At 37.1% G+C, this 6,000-nt stretch overlaps 1 protein-coding gene across 7 annotated transcripts in view; it reads right to left on the bottom strand.

The window, feature by feature from the left end:
• Positions 1–518: 518 nt before the first annotated feature.
• Positions 519–6,000, bottom strand: part of RBMS1 (RNA binding motif single stranded interacting protein 1) — a 213,338-nt gene continuing 207,856 nt past the window's right edge. For 6 of the 7 annotated variants that reach the window (XM_075284498.1, XM_075284502.1, XM_075284501.1 and 3 more), the window contains exon 14: positions 519–3,568. The gene's annotated coding sequence lies outside the window, so the exon portion shown is untranslated. The remainder of the gene's footprint in view (positions 3,569–6,000) is intronic. The other variant, XM_075284500.1, reaches the window with a different exon arrangement.

Raw genomic sequence — 6,000 nt, 5'->3', positions numbered from 1 at the left:
CAATTTGTTAACGGCTGCCGGTTAGCACACGACCGGAAGAATCCATCTTTCAATGTAAAACAATGGTGAAGCGGATCCCCTGTACGTGGGACACGTAACCCAGTTATATTTCATATTTTCACATTTGATTCCATTGAATACTTCATATATTTTCTTGGCGTTATATTTTATATGTATTTTTTTGCACAAGAAGCGACTTGTTCCGTAGAGTTCTGTAAACAAACAAGACACAGTTTTTTTTTCTTTTTGATCTTTTTTATTCAAAAGTTTTCAAAAGAAACAAAAAACAGAAAAAAAGCTAACAATCTAATCAAATTTACAGTTCAAAAATTTTATTTTGGCGTTTAACAATAACTACAGAGTTGTCTTGAACCGGACAAATAAGTTACCACTGGCAAGTTTGTGGCACTAGTAAAACAAAAATAAAAAATTAACTCTCTTGATCATATAGATATCTCTATGAAAATCTTTTTTTCAATCTGTACAAAAGGTCTTTCTTCATAAATTAATTTTTTATAATTTAATGGCTGTCTACTATGTGATGTTTAACTGATTATTTTTTTTTTTTTTATGTACAGAGGTTATGTTTTTTTTTTTTTTTTTACGTTCCAAATCTTACCCAGACACAAAGTATGGCACCTTGTTCAGACACTTGCAGCATTGTTTATTCCGTAGGATGGGACGACTTAGAATATTGCAATCAATTATCTTAGTTTTTATGATAAAAAAAAAAAAAAAAAAGCAAAAAAACTAAAAATTTTGAAATTTTGGAAAATAAAAATTGCTGCATGTCTGAACGTTCCTTCTTTACTGCTCCGGGGGGCAGGTTTAGCCTTCAGCACCCGAAGTAGCAAAGGTGTTTCTTTAAGGATGAAGCCCCACGTTGCAGAAACGCAGCTTTTTTTTGTTGTTGCAGATTTTGTTGCGTTTTTTTGAGCCAAAGCCAAGAATGGCTACAAAAGGAATGGGAAATATATAGGAAGTTCTTCACCTTCTACCTTCTGCTCAATTCACTCCTGTCTTTGGCTCAAAAAAAAAAAAAAAACGCAACAAAATCTACAACAAAAAAAAGCTGCATTTCCGCAACGTGGGGCCTCAGCCTAAAGCAATTTTCAACCAGGGAGCTTTGAACCAATTATACCACAACTTTTTTTTTTTCTATTATTTTTTTATTCCTCTGCAAAAAATAAAAATTAAGAAAAAAAAAATAATAATACACTTGTGAATATGTAATTTTTTTTTTTTTACTAAAATCTAAAACTTAGAGCAGCAATTGCTTTTGAAACTATGAAATGTCTCCACTGGCTAAAGTCAAATACATGCAGTTTTAATACTAAAAATACTTAAAATAATAAAAAAAATAAAATAAAATAAAAAAAAAATAAAAATGTCCTTAAAACTGCTTAGCCCTAGCTCCAGCTAGGAGGATTTGGTCAGTGGAAACAGGCAGTGCCAGCAACCTGTCCCAATAAAAAAAGGAAATAAAGTTTTTGAGGTAGATAACTGATCACACTGCTGACCAGGCAAGTACACAGTTTTGGAAGACAACATAATTTTTTTTTCCTTTACATATGCTATTAAAATAAAACCATAAGCGCCATAATATAAGCAGTGATCGATCTAATGTGTTACTAAAATGACGTGTGTATATATACATATATAGGTATAGAGTATATACAGATATATGTATAGCGTATATAACTAAAATGCAGTATTTGGCCAATTGGAAATTTCATAGTTTCAAAAATTTTATTTTATTTTTTTTAAATTTATTTTATCTTTACAATTAATACTTGTAGTGATGATGTGAAGTGTGGCACTGCTTGGATCCAAGTCTTCCTTCATGCTTTTATATTGTGTCCATACATCTACTAAAACGATTAAAAAAAATGCAAATGTACAAAAAAAGGCACATTCTCCTAACAGCAAACTGGTCCGGCAAAAATAAAGAGTACAGAAAAAAATTTCATGCTGAGAATAATCTGGAAGATTGGTTACTGGCTCTTTGTTCTTTGGTAAAGTTACCTTTAAAAGTGCCAAGTCTTTTTTTTTTATTTTTTATTTTTTTTAATTTTTTACTTATTTTCACCTAATAGAGAGCCGAGTACCCAATGCATTGACTATTCCGCTTATATCTCAGCTTTTTTTTTTTTTTTAAAGTCCTTTAGCTTTTTGCCACTTTTTTTTGTTTGCTTGGTTTGAGCACAATCAACTATCTAAAGCACTAATCATTAATCGTAAAAAGAAACAAAAAGAGCGAGAAAAGGAAAAAAAACAAACAAACAAAAAAAAAAACACATTCACTGACAAATCCCCATCCCATTTCCTATATTCTACCGACACTAAAACATCAAGTTATCTCGAAAAAAAAAAAATAAAAAGCAAAAATTTTTTACATTGCATCTTACAGCAGATTTCCTAAAATCGCATAGACTACCAGAGCAAATGATTGGCGTAAGGCCTTACAAACAATTGATTCTATTAAAACATCCCAGTCAGAAAAAAAATGTGTTTCACACAAAACATTATCCCTCCTCCCGGCCCACCCACAGCTTTTTTTTTTCCACATTACCATACATGTTACGTGAAAAAAAAAAAAAAGCCCAAAAAACATAATTAAAAACATCTACACATTAAAAAGCCAAATTTTCAGCAATTTTATTGACTACCTTTTTTAAAAGCCCTATGCTGCTGTTTTACAAGGCATAATTGACCAGCTTACTTGGTCAAAAGCGATCTACAATTTTTGAAATTTTTTTTGTAAATTTTTTTTTTGAATTTTTTTTTTACTAGTAATTACGAGGAAGGAAAAAAAAAAGCTACAGCATTAAAAGTTTTAAGGCAAATTGGAATTCATTGAAAAAAGATAAGACACTTCACGCTATGAGAAACAATTACAAGGAGTCGGAACGGACAGCAACTGCAACACTGCACTACAGCAACACTCACACTGCAAGCACAGAGGCATCGCCAAAGATGCCTTTTTTTTTTTTTATTGTAACCAACTGAAAATTTGAGAAACCAGGAATTTTTTAATTTTTTTTTTTTTTTAAGTTTTGCAATGACCTGCTTCGCTGGTTTCTTGCCAGTAAAATTGTTAACCTTCAGAAAAAAAAAAAAAAAAAAAAATCACAAACAGAAGAAAAAACATTCTTAAACGGTAAAAACAAAAAAAAATTCTCAAAAATTTTAAAAAAGGAAAATAAAATAAAAAAATAACACAAAAAAATTCTGTTATGCACACGTATTCAAAGCCATGGCCACCTGTGCATAGCCAGAGATAAACTCAGAGTCTGTCTCTTTTTGTGTTACGTTACTCGATAAAAAATCTCATAATAAAATAAACCTGTTCAGGGGAACAGCCACTAGATGAATTGAAGGATTTTTTTTATGCACCTCATAGAACTTATAGCAAAAATAGTTCGAGTTGATTTCATTATAAATAACAATTTTTTTTTTCCGAGAACCTGTGCAAAACTGTCAATTCATAAAGCTTGATTGTTCAGAAAAATCCGTGATTGTTTCAGCGTCTGAACCTCATTTCCCCCAATCAAGGTCTTCATTCTATCTGCAAGAGAAGAAGAGAACATGAATATAGATCATTCCATGGTGTCCGAATATACAGTGTGTACCAATGTGGCAAGTCATAGAGGTAGAGCAGACCTGGACAATGTACGAGCCGCGGGCCACATCTGGCCCTCTGATTGCTTCTGTCTGGTCCGCATAGCTAGAGGAAGTTTTTTCAAGGACCTGTGATGATGTGATCACAGCCTATCATCAGGATAGGCTATGACTCGTTAATGGGTGGAACCACATGGGACTATGCGCTTGATGCAAGCTGCCGGCAATGGGGGCTGCAGGATGATAAAGTGAGGAGACAGCATGTGTGAGCAAGAGGGGGGAACTAGGGGCAGATGTAGGGGGGCAGTTAAACTGAATGCACATGGAGGGGGGACATTAAACTAGTGGGCAGATGGAGGGTGACATTAAACTGGGGCAGCTGGAGGAAGATATTAAACCGTGGGGGGTAGCTGGAGGGGGACATGTCTGCCTCTAGTTGCCACCAGTTTAATGTCCCCCTCCGCTGCCCCAGTTTAATGTCCCCTCTAGTTTCTGCTAGCTTATATTGGGGCACCAGGAGAGGGACTTAATACTGTGGGACATTTGGAGGGAAACGTTATAATGTGGGGGTGTATAATGTTAGGGTGACTGTAGGAGGATTTTACTTTGTGGGGCACATGGAAAAATTCTTGAGAATGGGCGGAGTAAGCAGAGAAGTGGGTGGGGCTAAATTTGCCATGGCGCGCATGGCCCTCTAGAACCATTACAATTTCTCATGTGGCCCCATGGGAAAATTAATTGCCCACCCTTGGGGTAGAGGAAAGTCTATGTTACGGTTGCACCACTGAGACCCTTAGGCCGGGTTCACACGGGGTATTTTGGTTCGGAATTTGAGGTGGAGGTTGCCTCAGATTCCGGACCAAAATAACAGTAGCTGCAACTGGATGCCGATGCAGTGGAGCGGCATCCAGTCATGCACTCTGCTCCATATTAGGCCCAAATGAATGGGCCTAGTCGGGATGAGGGAGTGTCTTCAGGCGGATGTTGCGAGGCAAATCTGCCTGAAGAATGAGCATCTCGCTTCTTTTTTCCGGGAGCCGGAACAAACCGCTCCTGGAAAATTGAACTGACCGGACCCCATTGATTTCAATGGGAGCCATTTTTTTTTTGGTCAGGATAATGAGGCGGATTCCACCTCAAAATCCTGACCAAAATACCCCATGTGAACTCAGCCAAACCCAGCAAGCCCTCTTACTAACAGACTGGAAAGTAAAGAAAACCTTAGAACCAATGGTGCCCTCCTGTTATGGGTCCTCTAAAGTGAATCTAGATCATCACTGAAGGCAACAACCAAACTAGAGACTCCAAGAGCTGTAAAGGGGGCCTTTCACCAGACCACCTCTTTCCAATCTTCAATAGATGTAGATCCACTGAGTCCGGTGCACTTAGAATTTTTTTTTCAGCACCCAATATGCTAATTAGGTTCTGTACTCTCAGGTGGGCATCTCTGCTCCAATCAAGGACCGCCCACTTGACAGTAGAGAGTTTAATGAAGCCTATGGAGTGGTAAAACTAACAGCACCGATTGCTCAGGAATGGTGAGCGTAGAGAAACAAAGTCCAAGCAGTGGAGCCGTGCCTACTGAAGGATGCAAAGAGTATCTATGGAGGTGGTGAATGGTCCACTTTAAGGGCTCATCGGTATTTCATGCCAACTGTACTTTTGCAGTAAAAGTCTACAGATTGAAGCCGTTTGCAGATGACCGTGCTGCAACCAGCCGGTCGTGAATTATATGCAAGGGCTGCTCACGGGGGACACAGGGATGTCGCCATGTTGCCCATGCTTCCACATCCCCTTTCATTAAATGAACAGGAGCCACGGAAGCACGAGCCACAAAGTAGGACCTGTTCTATATTTTGCGGCCCGGACTGTCAGCCCGCACGAGGCCTTCAGCCCGGGTGTTCGGCTTGTAGGTCTACCTATCAGAGACTGATTCCCAAAAACTTTCCGAAATAGCTTTTATTACTAGATGCCACTATTGTTATATTAGTTATTAACTAGCGCCCCCTGCCTGTAGCCCAGGTATTACACCAAGCCATCATTTTATCACTAGGTGTATAGTCCTATACCGTATTCAGATTCGGTTTTATATAGATTTGTAAAGCTCCTGAAGGCACCAGCGATGTGAAGACATTTGCTTACACATTTATAATTATTTCATGTATAATCATTTCTAATTAATATAATTAGATATAATTATATACAGAACATAGAAAATACTAATTAACACCTATTTATTTGTAAATTATATTCAAGGTAAAATTCATCTATCTTGGACGTGTGAACGGGAGACACATCATTAACTACTACTTGCACTAGTGAGTAAGATCTTAAAGGCAATGTGTCACCAGAAAATCACCTATTTTTTAAAATTTTTTT

Source organism: Leptodactylus fuscus, chromosome 8 (genome assembly GCF_031893055.1).
Source record: "Leptodactylus fuscus isolate aLepFus1 chromosome 8, aLepFus1.hap2, whole genome shotgun sequence".
In the NCBI taxonomy this organism is placed as follows: Eukaryota; Metazoa; Chordata; class Amphibia; order Anura; family Leptodactylidae; genus Leptodactylus; species Leptodactylus fuscus.
This window is presented reverse-complemented; position numbering and strand designations above follow the sequence as displayed.